Raw genomic sequence first — 15,225 nt, 5'->3', positions numbered from 1 at the left:
AAAATGAGAATATTTTCCATGAAATACAGTGTACTCTGTACTGACAGTGATATTCCTAATATTGAACATATCTAGGTTGGTTGTCCTTGAGCTAGGCCTCGATAAATACTGTAGACCTTATCCTGACTTGCATGTCAAGCTACTCAACATGGTGCCTCTTTAGAAATAATAGGGTGCTGCAGAGTCAAGTAAGTGTCGACAAGGTGGTAAAAGTATAAAACTGAATACATTTTATAAGCTAAACTTCAGCTACAGTGATCATAAACACAGTGGCAAGAAAACATTGCATCCTCTACAGGAAAACACTGGCCAAGGAAGAGTATTTTACCCATTGAAATTGAGATTGTAAAGGCTAAAACCATTAGAAAATGTAAAATACCTTACATTCTGTGCAAGCTGTACTTCTTGTCTTGCCTGCAGGAATCCACTTGGCTCTAAACATACAGTTGGAGGCCATCGATATTGTCCTTTTCTTTTTGCTGAGGTTTGCGTGATCTGCGCAAAAGGACAGTTACTACGAGCTTGTAGGTCTATTTTTGAAAAATCGTGAAAATATTTATTTCAGAAAACTGGAGGATTTAGAAGGATTTTTTTAAAATTTTGAGGTCAGGCCTAAATGGGTCAAATGATAAGAGACAATATCGGTGGCACCCAACTGTAACAAGCTGGCTAACTGCTTGTGTCACGTGGGTTCCAATTTTGAAACTACGGCTCAGCGCTGAGAAACAGGCTGTGATGAAGCCGTCATTTACAGGCCATTAAACCCTTCTTCACCCTTGACAATTACCGACAAGGGGTTAGATAACAGAAAATTAAACACAACCTTGTTTCATGCCGACAGATAATGATTTTTCTTTTTCTCCCCAATTTAGTTGTGCCAATTTCCCTCCATGTGTATGGACCCTGTCAGTGCCAACCCCTATGGTTGTTATTGAGGGTGGTGTAAATGGTAAATGGTGCATTTATATAGCGCCTTTATCCAAGGCGCTTTACAGAGATTGTGCATTACATTCACCCATTCACACACACATTCATACACTGACTGATGGCAGCGGAAACCATGCAAGGCACCAACCAGCACTTCGGGAGCAATTAGGGGTTCAGTGTCTTGCTCAAGGACACTTCGACACTAACTCTGGGGAGCCCGGGTTCGAACTGGCAACCTTACGGTTACCATCCAGCCACTCTACCCCTAAGCCACCGCCGCCCCGGGTGTAGAAAACCATGCGTCTCCTCCGATACACATTAAGTCACCAGCCGCTTCTTTTCACCTGACAGTGAGGCGTTTCACTGGAGGGCACTTGCAGAGGGAAAAAAAATCCCTCCCAGGTCCACTCTAACACGCGACCGATCTGTAAGTGTTGCTAACACGGTACTCCCCTGCCGACTTCCCGTCCATGAAATTGCCAATTGTGGGATTTGGAGTCTTTGTTCTTCTATCTCATGCAAAACTATAATTATAGATACTGTAGATAATAATTGTTCACTGTTGACTTCCTTGGCTCTGAATGTCTTGTTGTCCACTGATGCCTATTTCAAAGCTGCAGGCACCCTCCCCTGGAGCTGTGACACACGATTCATTTCCTGCAGGAGTCTGAATATTCAATAAAGCTTTCAACAGTACAAGACATAGTGGAATAATACAGCAGTGAGCTCAGATTATATTGAAATGTTAGCAGTAATACTTTTGAGATGACTAATGCAAATGCAGTGTAACATTCATGCTTATCCAATCACCCATTCATAAGCTCTTTGACTAACTCATTCAGCATGTCAATGGACTGCAATTTCAATAAGTGTTAATGCACCCAGAAACTCAAGCACCCTAAACCACGGTTTCCCAAAGTGGGTGCCGTGTCACCCTAGGGTGCCAAGACGCAAGTCCAGGTATGCCGCAGAATACTTTGATAATATTTGGAATGTATCAATATCACTTTAGTTAAACCACTTAAACTCCCTATACTTAGTAAGACGGATCACCAAACCTCCTCGCCAAAATAGCCGATCTACAAGCTCACAACGTGTCACGTTCGCGAACACCGACTGCACGGCTATGCCAGAACTGCTATTTTTGACGGAAGGAGAATAAAAAAAAAAGACAGATACAAAGAGGGACCAAGAAGTCTCTTCGGTCCCTTAATAGAAATCTAAGAAATGCCATAAATTAGAAAACAGATATTTAAAGGACAACTTTGGGTTTTTTTCATCCAAGGTTCATGTTTTAGGTTGTTATTAGAGAAAGTAAAAGATGAGTGTTAATTTTTTTATTGTTAACCCATGGATCATTGGACGACCTGCTCTACGTCCTGAGCCACAGTTGCAAAGTCAGCAGTATAAGCAGACATGGGGGAGGCTTTACTGCTGCTCCGTTTGGTTCTGTGTGGAAACGCAATGCCGGTGTTCATAGTGATCTTTGTCGCGCCAATAATACACAATCTCTGAAAAATGTGGCTTCAGTAAACATTAGTTGAGTATAGCCACTTGAGGCTGGTTTGTCTCATCCAACCGCCATGTACCTAGGCCTGCAAAGAAAAAACAACAACCTTGGCCCATTACTTCCTAATACCATTATCTAAAATAGCTAAAATGACAGCAATCAATCTCATTCAGCAGCTCCCTCCAGGGCAGACTATTTGTGTGCGTACCATTTTAATGTGGGGATATGTGTCCTGTTTTGCATCTGTAAGCGTTGGCATTTTCATCGGCACCTTTAAGTGCAATATGCAGTGACTGGCAAATTCACACAGAATGCATTGCGCCCACTAATAGCACCATGAATTACGCATCAGTTGTGCTCACTATTTGCCCCGTCTTACGGTCTGAGTCACAAAACATACTGCGCAAATTATGCCAGCGTAAATACGCCCATAAAGTTTTGCAGCTAAGTGCCATTTTCCCTTGTTTTGCATCCGATTACAATTATCCATGTGGCAAATTTTAAATGATGGCTTTGCACATCACTATTTATTTGTGTTTACATGCTTCTTTGACTTTGATTGTCACTGAGGAGGTGCTGAGGCATTATGTAAGCCTATCAAAAGCCTGAAATAGCCAAAGCCAGCATAGTAGTCATTTTTTTTATTAGAGCCAGTGGACCCAAGGCAATTGGACACCATTTTGTCTGATAATACCCAAGTCCACTGGTTTAGCAGAGTGGCTGTTAAACATTTATTTCAATTAGGCTGTGGCCTGAAGATTCATGGACAACATTGTTGTTACAGATGCTTGAATTGGGCCGATACTGACAGGCACAGAGTAGCCGTTCTGGTGACTTTTGCCCAGCAGCACCTTTATTGCATATAATCACACATGTTTAGAAGTGCAATTGTGCGTGGCATTACACTTTCCCAAGTGTTCCAGAGTTTCAATGTTGGATATACAGCCAACCGCTATATATACAGGGGAAAAGCATCAAAATACGCGTGTTAATGAACAGAGCAACACTGCCCTTACACTCAAGTGAGTATTTCATCTTATAGGCTACTTAAAGAAAAAAACTTCAAGGCTACTTTGAACATAGTGCCATTCATTATTTATATTATTATCAATAATACATGATACATGTTCTAGACATTCTAATGATCACACAAATATATGTATTACATGCATTTTAGTTACTTTTATCAGGGTTAAAGATTAAAGGTCATAGGTCAATCAGTCCAGAGATTTTGAATTTGTGTAAATTTGTGCCTCTGTGGGGGGTATTTATATGCAAATATGACCAATGGCATTGCAAGACTAAACAATGAACATCAATGATGATGTTTAGGTGAAAAAAGAATAGAAAAAAAATTATAATAATTAAGTAATTCATTGAAATAAAAATGTTACCAAGAAGCATCGTTGGGTCTTACCGGGAGAACCTTTTTCCTCAGAATCCTTTCCCAGATTGAGGTGTTTCAAAACCGGGATATTATCGGCTTATTACTAATTGTCGCTACCTGTCACGGTTACAATATTAACACTTCGGATGACTTAAAAAAAGACATTAGCCAAATTAGCTTTAGCCGACTTTGCTTCCGGAACATTTTGGGTGAATTTTGGGGTCTTCAAAATAAAAGTCCTGGCTGTATCCGGTGGCAGAGAAGGGACTACAGACTGAAACAATTAACACCAACAGCCTTTTGGTTATAACCATATTATGCAGTTAATTTACCATCATCTCTGTGAAGACTCTAATAATTTTTGGCAGCAGTTAGGTGGTGCATTTCACCCTTTGCGGGTGCTTTAGGAATTAGACAGGCTTACTTGTTTCTCATTTGCACTGAAAAAGCCACACAATCCTTCTGTGAATTTGTTACACGTCTCTGAGAGTGTGCATCCATGTTTGTATACTTCTAAACTTGGTTGAACCGGAACGCCTTACCAATGTGTGCATTTGCAGTCTAAAAATGGCCTCTCATGGGTCCATTTAATACTCAAAGTTAAATGATTTTACTGTGTTCAGCTGTCAAGCCCAGAAAAGGTTTCCTTTTGCCTTCCCACTAATCTCAGACCCCTGATAACCCAAGCAATTATTCCTTACTGGTCCCTGGGGGAGCGCTATGTGGAGGATAGCATCCACTGCATGTGTGCATAGTTGTTCGGTTACATGGGTGATGATGCTGATGTGTTGTAAGTCATTATAGCAGAACAAATAAGAGTCCAGAATATCCTTGACCTAATTTATCTACATTTTGGAGCACACGGGAGCATGGAGAGTGCTTGGGCTTGGAGCGAGAAACGGAGACACGAGAGACGATGAAGGATGTGGGTTCTTTTTTATGCTGGAGGAGAAACATCTGGATGCTTTATGACATGTGAAAAGGCCAGGGACATGGTCTCTCTGTGTCTCATTTTGTCTCTTGCTCTATCTTTTTGTCTCTCTCTCTCTCTGTTCTCTCATTTGTCAGCTCCATCTCTGACACACAAAAATCCACCCGCGCACAGACACACGTGTGTGCACTGCGCACACACCTCTTCGGTCCCCCTCCGCGTAGCCTTCATTATGGTCTGTGTTGTGTGCGGAACGGAGCAAGGTTATTGCTGAATGCGCTGTTCTCCCTCCTGTACCACCCTCTCTGCTGGCTGGCGGAGGCCACTGATGCCTGAATAATCTGTCTTCATTCCATTCCGAGGCCCCCCCGCCACCACCCCCACCACCCCCCACTAGCCACTGAGTTACACTGACATGCACAAGACACACAGAATATGGGATGGGAGCTGTCTGGACGAATGGAGCATACCAGCTTGCCATTAGAGCGCAGTGGATAAATCACAGTGGAAGGATCAGGGAATGTTGATGTGCGTCCTCTAACTGTATCTCTGATTCCCAGCTGCTGCAACGCCGCTGACATTTTACGGGTACAAGTTTGTGAGAAGTTCCATAGTGAATGCCTGCACGTTGCGAGATAACTAATGTTACCACCTCACAGCCGCATTAACCCCACCCTCTCTGCAGAAATAGCTATCTTTATTTTTGCAGGAAGGTTGTATCGTGGACCATGAGACAATTTGTTGAGTTGCGGCATCTTGTTGGAGAAGCAAAAGGAAGTTAGTGTACAGACACTCGGTGAAAGGAAATGACACCAATAAATCTTAAGAGTTTTTGTTTCGTAAGAGCAGCATTTCATCACACCCCCCGTAAATGCTTGTCCTGGTATATTATGACTGCGAGGAACCAGGGTCTCAGCTTCCCCTCTCTGTCAATGGACCTCATCAATCAATCTGTTCATGTTGCTTGCATATTTACATGTAAAAGGAACACACCAACAATCTTACCAAATCATACTTTCCTATAGCCGACACAAGGGATCTGATTTTAATGTGTGCAGTTTTCCAGATGAATTATAGGTCACGACGACATCTGACTTTATAAAACAGACATTTTGACTTGGGGCATAAAAAGAGACAAAGATCACACTGTCTACTTTTTTTGGTCTCAAGAGCAAAACGCCTGAACGCACAGAACGATTAAAGCTGGCATACAGAAAAACGTGTTTTTCACTGCATGAATATTTCCTGTTTTATAGGGTCTGCCCTTTACAACCACAGCTTTTAAATCAGAGGAGGATGTATGTACATTGTATTACCAATGATTTAATGGGTGTAAGCCGTGAACCAGGCGTTTGAAATTGGCATGTCCGTTATCAGGGAGTAACAGGCATCCATTCTGACAGACCAGAGTGGAGATGTACTTAAATACCCCATCCGCAAACCACATCATCTGAGTGGAGAGAGGGCGAAAGAACCTGAATAATATCAAAGGATTATTACAATTAGAAAATGGAAAAGGAAAGTTTTAACATATAGTCGGCTGCAGTGTAAATGGACATTGGTTTGAACTGATTGACTGTAAAAAGGAAGGCATATGTGCCTGGGCTGTTTTGAATGTGTGAGTGAAGCCCGACGGTGTTGGTGCACCCTGCTTTGTTGATCTTCTATTCCAACACAATTGGCCCTTGTTCAGGTATAGGGAAGCTGGGCGGGGAGGGTGACATAGTATTATAGTCACATACTGTGCACATACTCCTACGGGCTGGGGCGGCACCTGTCACAGGGAGTGTTGGGTGCGAGGAGTAGGACGGAGGCTCAACGTCTTCCTGGTGGGGGCTCCTGCACCGGCAGGGTACAACAGCAGTGGAGGCTCAACGTCTTCCTGGTGGGGGCTCCTGCACTGGCAGGGTACAACAGCAGTGAGAGGAGTAGGACGGAGGCTCAACGTCTTCCTGGTGGGGGCTCCTGCACTGGCAGGGTACAACAGCAGTGACAAAACACAGTAGTGTGTGGGGAGCAATTACCTGGCATAACGAGAACGAGAAAATGGGTGCAAATAATTGGCTACTCTAAATAATAATGCAAGTTGATCTTCATTGTACTGAAATGAACTAAATCCATGGCTTCCTCAAAAATCCTCACAATATGAAGTACTGTATAATGTGAGTTGTAAGTAAAACGTCCACTGATGTGGTCCATTCTGCAGAGTACTGTATCTACAGAACTTATACTCCTACTTTTGCTTTATCCCATTGTGTATCGGAGTCCCATTTGGAGCTTTTGTTAATCACTTTTACAGTAAATGAATCATCTGAAATGCTATTTTGATCAACCCCTTACGCCCACACAGCTCTCCGTGTCTCCAGATTCCCGGTGTTCATGCCAAAGGTCCAGCTGACCCTACACTGACAGAATAAACTAATGAATCACACAGAGTATAAAGAGAAATTATGCACTTAAACATGCATGGCCCTCTGCCCTCCTCCCCCTCATTCATTTGACATAAACATCATCATGATCATCTGCATCAGGTCATCTGGGGAGAGGGCTACGATTAGTAATCTTTCCACTCTCGCATAGGGTGATTTGTTGATTTGTTTTAAATATTAATCCTCCTTATCAAAGGATTTATGGTTTAGCATTTCAATGCCGAATCTGGATGGCATGGATTTCAATGCCTTAGGGGCATTTACATTCTCTGGGTTTCTCGGAAGTATCTATCCATTTGAAAATGGAAAATGCATTTCACACTTTTGGTACAGGCTAGTGTCTCATTATCTTGTGTTGTCAACAGCATCCTGATTGCCCACTGTGGAGGGGGAGAGGTGGTATGATATTTCATAAATCCCTGGACTTACAACCTACTTGTAAGCTCTTTTAGTGCAACAACAGCAGGCCAATCCCCTGGAAGACACGATGGAGACATTCCCAGTCAGGCTTAATTTAAAATGTCGTCGCACCCCGGCTGTGCCGCTTGGCAAAAACGCCACAATTGTCTGTTGCAAATATATCATACTTGTCGAGCCACACACGGTCGAGCCACGAAATATAAATGTAGCCTCCAAAGTAGGCTACTGAGCGGCTCATGAGGAGGAGGAACATGTTGCATTTCAACACTGAGGCCAGGAGAGGATTGTAAGACAAGCAGCATGGCCTCTGAAGCATGCCGTCACACTGAGGCCAGGAGAGGATTGTAAGACAAGCAGCATGGCCTCTCTGAAGCATGCCGTCACGAGAAAAAACACATTAACGCTTCTGCACATTGCCACTTCTGTACAATATCGCCGCTTCTTTACCACATCATTACTGCTTCTGCACAACAATGCTTCATGGATCATTAATGCGATCATGTGTGCACTCCATATACCGTACCGTAGGCTACACATGGCTGTTACCATGGTGCTTTGAAGTTTTATTTTTATTTTTGAATACATGGTGACATGTAGCTAAGCTTATATTGTTTTGTTGTGTGCGTGGGGTGGGGATGTATGCGTGCGTGCGTGCGTGTGTGATACAGAGAGAGAAACGCAGAAAGCACAAAGGCATGTTTGTATGTGCCCTCATTACCAAGACAACACTTCATATCAAAGCATAGCATCCCCGTTGCCATTACTCCAACAAAGGCTGACCTCTGGCACCCACTGATTGTCTGTTATCAGCGCTATGCTTCCCCTCGCCCTCTGATGCTCTTCTGTTCCGCAACACTGACCGCTGGGTCTAATCAAAAGGACATCTATGGATAAGTTGTCCTCTGTCCTGGATGATTTGATACTATATATCAGGTCACATCACCTCTTCCCTCTTTACTGGTCACCTCAATATTAATACAAAATAATAACACCCGTGTGGCGCTCTTGTCATCATACATCATCATACATCACATTCCGTGCTCAACCAATCAAATCATCACAAATGTCATTCCGGCCAATTCACTTTTGTATATAGTGTATATACTTTTCTGCCCACATTTTTATCTTCAATATGTACTTTGCTAAGCCAATCAAATCATCGCCATCTCCAAAACAAAACTACTCCCTAATCCACCTCAGTCAGGTGCTAATACCTGCATTGCCTCAGCGTATACTGTAGCATAATGCCGTTTAAACAAATCCAGTCCTTGTAATCACTCTTTTTCACCAATAGTGTGCCTGTGACCACAGGAGAAGCCAGACCACGCTGCCTCTCTTCCAGCGAGAGAGAGAATGGGGGTGTTGAGGGGGTCCCAGTGTTGATAGATAGAGACGCTATTACAGGTCAATTAGGGCTGATTTGTGGCTTCCATAGCAGCTAGCAGCTGATCCGCCGCTGTCATTACACAGCCAATTGTGCAGATGATGGCTGTGATATGAATTAACTGGCAGTCAAGGAGATGAGGGTCGGATTTGTGTCACCCAGTGGCCCAGCAAAATGGGGAGGACTTAGCGAAAGGGAGCAAATTCATATATCACTTATAAAATCATATACTGTATAACAAATATGTTCATGTGGTGGCGCACACTTCTGTGTTCATCCATGAATCTCATCTTTGTATATATTTGTAATCTTGATAAAGTAAGCGAACGGATGGATTGGATGATCAAACGAGACTGATGGGTGGATCACTGAATGCATCAATGGATAGGTTGACGGCCTGGCCTAAATTGATTGATGGTCAGATGTCAACGTGTGAGGTGTGCCACATTTAACACCTATCGCACTTCCTTGCTCAACCACAGCAGTCTGTAGGAGGCCCATTTCCCACACTGCTCCATTACATAACCTCTGCCCTTAGTGTGGGAAGTTAGTGGAGCTGTCTGGAGATGAGTGCCGGGAACAAAAGGAGTGGACACCTCTAACAAGCAGTCAGCATCAAAGCCTGCCCACCTGCAGTTGACGGTGGATGAGAGTCTGATTGCTTCTGTGTGCATCGCAGTCAGGTTTATAGTCTCACACATAGCCAGACCACTATTCCACAATGTCTGAATGGGATTCCGGAAGCTGTCATCTGTTCATCATTTCCATTCACGAAGATATATTCTAAAGCAGGGGTGCCCACACATTTATGACGTGAGATCTACTTTCAAAATGACCAGCTCAACAAGATCTACCAACTGAAAAAATAAGTGTACCATTGCTGAAAATAGTTTAAATATATAATGTACCTGGGGGGGCTTTGGAATAGAAATTATGACAGGCAGTTTCTGCTGTCAAAATATGTCCCCCCCGTATTTAACTTAAACGCCCAATGCATTCTCAATAGCAATAGCACAAACTTTGGCATGCTACTAGTCCTACATACTTACACCTATAGAAACCCCATTCAAACCTATTTAGGTTCATCTTACGGTGGACATGTTTGCCTGAAATGGAATCTTTGAAATGTTTCATAGTTTTAGAAATATATAGTGCTTTCAAATTTGAGAAATTTATAATGGGGGTCAATGGCAGCTCTATGGCACGTCAAAAAAAATCACTTTCACCTAAAACTTCCATTCACACATTTTATAATTCAGCTTACTGTGGAGACACATGCTAGAACTTTTTACTTTGAAATGATTTGTAGTTTCTCAGTTATTTAACTTAAATGCCCAATGCATTCTCAATGGCAATAGCACCAACGTTGGCATGCTGCTAGTCCTACATACTTACACCTAGAAACCCCATTCAAACCTATTTAGGTTCATCTTATGGTGGACATGTTTGCCTGAAAAGAAATCTTTGAAATGTTTCATAGTTTTAGAAATATAGTGCTTTCAAATTTGAGATATTTATAATGGGGCTCAATGGCAGCTCTATGGCACGTCAAAATCACTTTCACCTAGAAACTCCATTCACACATTTTATAATTCAGCTTACTGTGAAGACAAATGCTGGAACTTTTTACTTTGAAATGATTTGTAGTTTCTCAGTTATTTAACTTAAACGCCCAATGCATTCTCAATGGAAACAGCACAAGTGGATGCTTTAGAATCTAAAGCATCCGCTTTTACGGTGTGTCAGTTGAGATTGCAACGGCGGAGTGCCGGTAATACAAGTTGTGTTGAGAACCTACAGTTGTTTTATTCCAGTAACAGTGTCAAGAGGTAAGCAGTTAAAAATGTATCTAACAACTAAGCTGGTTTATTATTTTTGCACTGATCCAGACAGTTGCATAATAAGGGTCATTCAACTAAAGTGCAGTTAGACAACCACAAACAACAAACAGCTCAAGTGCTCTTTTAGGTTATATTGTTAAGGAGATAATTTAGGTTTGACGATTGTTTTCATAACTCCATTCGACAAAGTTCAGTAAGTTCAGTATTTCTGGCTACTCCAATTAATATGTATGCATATAGCCTACATTATGAGTGATCTAATTCATGCTGTGAATATAAAACTCAGCCAAGATGTGAAGCATGGTGGGAGAACTGCATGGTCACCCGCTTCCATTACTCACTAGTCCGGGGTTCCCCAATTCATTTTCCTCAAGGGCCATATTTTGACTAGGGTACCAGGCTGGGGGCCGAGTCCGCACGCGCGAGGTCGAGGCCTTGCCTCAGGGCAAGACCCCATTTGAAAAGGATGCCCAGTTTGACATGCATAGGCTACTGACCCCCATTTAATGCCATGTATATCTGGGACCCCCCCCCCCCAAAAAAACAAAACAAAACAAAAACTTTTGTTTGTTTGTTTTTTTGAAATTCTTCCAGGGGCCACAAGGGGGCGCTCCGCGGGCCGCAAATGGCCCGTGGGCCGCCTATTGGGGAACCCTGCACTAGTCAATAGGTCAAGACAATACAGAAGGTTATATGTGGTTATTTGCTCAACTACTATGCTTACCTAGAAGCATAATACATAATCTTTGTAAAAATAAACAATGTAAACTAGAATAAAGCGCTCTTTGGAGCACAGGTCTCTGCCAGGCCAGGTAGGTTATTGTGGGCCAGCAATATATTGTCATTATAGAGGTGAGTGGAATCTGTAAAAGATTCATGTTGATGAAGTTATTGTTGCACAGACACAATATGACTGTAGAGATGTGTACCATTTCCTGTCAGTCTACTTTCAACCTATCAATAAAAGGCAGAAAAAGCCAAACACTATCTTTTAAAAAAGATCACACCCGTGTGAACTGAGTGGTGCAACTCCGTGTGGGGGTCCCCGGTGGGTCCCCGGAACATCCAGACCCACAGGAACGCGCCCAGGGTGCCAGCCCGGTTCCGGCGAGCCGCCCCACACCCGAAACACTCGAGAAATGACAGAGTTACTGTGTGGGGGAATTAGCATTTAGCAGACACCTCTCCCTCCCTCTCTCCCCCCCTCTCTCTCTCTCTGTAATTAGCAGGCAACAGTGCAACACTATCTCTCTCTCTCTCTCTGTTTCTAGCACAACAGCGCCACTTTTGCCCCTACTGGTACTCTAAACATAGTGACATAGGGACATAGGTTTGGACATAGGGACATAGGTTGGGACATAGCTGTTCCTTGGAGTGGTTGCACCACTCAAAAAGAAACACAGAAGGAACCTGTTCTTCGGTACCCAATGCACGCTAGATGACGTCGAGAAACAGCACCATGACTGCCCAATGGCTCCAGCCTCGGACGGGGATTGAGAGTCTGAAAGCCAAGCTGTTTGAATACAAGGACAGGGATAGACAGGTGGATTTACGCATTTGTGGTTTCCCAGAGCAGCCTAATGTCAAGAACGCCATATCGAAACACTCCCAAAGATCCTTCATACTTCCCAGGAGACCTGGGTTTTGGAGTGTGCTCACAGGTCACTGGCTCCAGCAAAGACCAGGGCTCCCCTGATGAGGTTTCCTGAAATTCCAGCAAAAAGAGCATGCGAAACCTCACTAGGGAAATCAGAGGTGTTCCCTGGAAGGGACATACAATAAGCTTCTATCAGGATTTCTCAAAGCTACCCAAGATCCACGGCAATCCTTTCTGGAGTGTAAATTATTGCTTCACTCAACTGAGAGAAATAATATGTGTATCAACCAACGTTTGAGCTGCCCAATGCCCATCTTTACAGCTGTTGTGTAGGCACTGTGGCTGGAAAGAAGGTTTGTCATGTATGCATGTAGCCACAAATGCCTTGCTTTATGTCATCAGTTTCATTTTATATTATACTAGCTTGAGTAGCGAGGCCACTATTGTTATCGTAATTATTCCCGGGCCGTTTTCCCTCTGGGCTGTGACGTCATGTGGGACAACCAATAGGAAGACAGAGGGAGGGGGGCTGTAACGCCACAAGGGTCAATACATCATTGTGTAGAGAGCTAGCCCACACCGTTTCTCCAGGAACAGTATTTTCTAGTAATAATAGTTTAACAGTTATTGTGTCTGTTTATTTTGAAAAATAAAATAAAAATGCAATGGCACACCCCTGCCACACAGGCTTACAGACGATCAGGCATCAGTAATAATCTTCTATACAAAAAAATCAAAAAGAATCTCCATCCATACTACTATACCATTAATACATAGATTACATAGACACTTTATTTGTCTTTCCCAAAATGTCCCAAAAGGATCTTTATAGTACTCAATCCTTGCTCTATCTTTGCACTAATTTCGCATTTGAGGACCTATTAAAGGACCACTTCACCACTTTTCAACCTATCTTCATATAATAGGTCCTCACTAATAATCATGAAAAAAATGGCGCAATTTTTTTCTACTCTGTCTGTTTTTTTTTTGTTTGTTTTTTGACAGGGACAATGCTCATTAATCAACATTTCAGTTTTCACTTCCATGTAAATGTGCCAGAGTTAGCCATAAGCTAATTTTAATCTGTAGTCCCTGAGCAGGCTCTTAAAAAGGTAGTAAAACTAAACATACAATGACACATACAGTACAATACAATGCAATACAATACAGATAAAAGAAAGACAGAGTGTATAGTGTGCCAGCACACAACACCATGCGTTGATGCCATGTGTGCATATGTGCCAGCACCCAACACTATGTCCATACAAAAACACAAGACAACCGATAAAAGAAAGACAGAGTGTAGTGTGCCAGCACACAACACCATGTGTTGATGCCATGTGTGCATATGTGCCAGCACCCAACACTATGTCCATACAAAAACACTATACAAGACAGAACAACTGCAAAGTGAAGTGAAAAATGACACCGGTGATGAATACTAAATAGTGCTGATAGTTACTCATGATTACAAATTTGATTTGTTTTTAGCCACCTCTTCAGGTTAAATTTGAAGGTCAAATAGTTGGAGGTCTCTCTTATTTCTGTAGGGAGACTGTTCCAGTGATGGGAGGCTCTAACAGAAAAGACACTTCACAGTCTCCTCTGGTAGTTGCCCTTGTTGCTCTGTCACCACTGTCCCTTCGATCTATGTACTGTTTCAGTGGTGGAGGTGCAAGTCCATTTAAGATTTTAAAAATGAGACAAGCATCTGCAAAATGTTTAAAACTGTCAAAAGTAAATAAGTTGTACTTTTTAACTATATGGCAATGGTGGTAACGGTTGGGCTTTTGGTCTGTTTGTAAAGTGATTCTATGGGTTTTAACTTTGTCTGATTTGTCTGTGACCAGGTTGTGAAACAGTATGTTATGTGAGAAAAAATCATAGCATGCATGAAGAGTTTAGCTGCGTCTGTTGTGAGATATGGTCTTATGTGTCTGAAATTAGATAAATTGAATTTGATGGGGAATACAAGCTAATAAAAACTGCAGGCTTTCTAGTCCTGGAAAGTCGCAATGCGAAAATGGAAGCCATCGTTCTCACGATAATGAAAATCTAAACATTTTTGTACAAAAATCTTGTTTAAAAAATAATCTTCCTAATGATGATGTCACTGGAAGACGGTTTCTAAACTGCCCACAGCCCTCCTATGAGACACAGACTGAGTAGAAAAAAATCGTGCCATTTTATCATGATTATTAGTGAGGACCTATTATATGAAGATAGGTTGAAAAGTGGTGAAGTGGTCCTTTAATTATGCCAATATGTCATCCTGCATTTAGTATACCTCCAGATTTGATTAATATGCCAATATAACACGCCCCTAGAAACAACATGCCATTTCTCCACACCTCTGTGTTCACCTCCTGTCTCCCACCAAAAACACACAAACCCTCACACATAAACATAGAAACGGAACAGACAGGAAGATGCATGACCAAAGACTGCTCAAGAAGATGCAGGATGAAAAGTGTGAGTTATGCACATGAGCACATGATCTTTGTTGGGCACAAGGTTTCTGTAAGAGGCATCGAGCCTGACCCAAACAAAACGAAAGCGATGCCAGAGCCAAAATGTGTCGAGGACACCGCCTAACAGGCATGGCAAATTATCTGGCCAAATTCTCGCCACAGCTGTCTACTGTCACCGTGCCCCTGAAAGACCTACTGAGAGAGAGAAATGAGTGGATCTGTGGGGAACCTGAACAGACTGCTTTTCAAAAGCTGAAAGGACACCAAAGGTGCTCGCTAAATATTCCAGCAGAGACAAAAGTAGCAGCAGATGCATCAGCATATGGGA

This window comes from Electrona antarctica (assembly GCF_951216825.1).
Source record: "Electrona antarctica genome assembly, chromosome: 22".
NCBI lineage: Eukaryota > Metazoa > Chordata > Actinopteri > Myctophiformes > Myctophidae > Electrona > Electrona antarctica.
The sequence above is the reverse complement of the archived record's forward strand: the minus strand, read 5'-3'. Positions refer to the sequence as shown.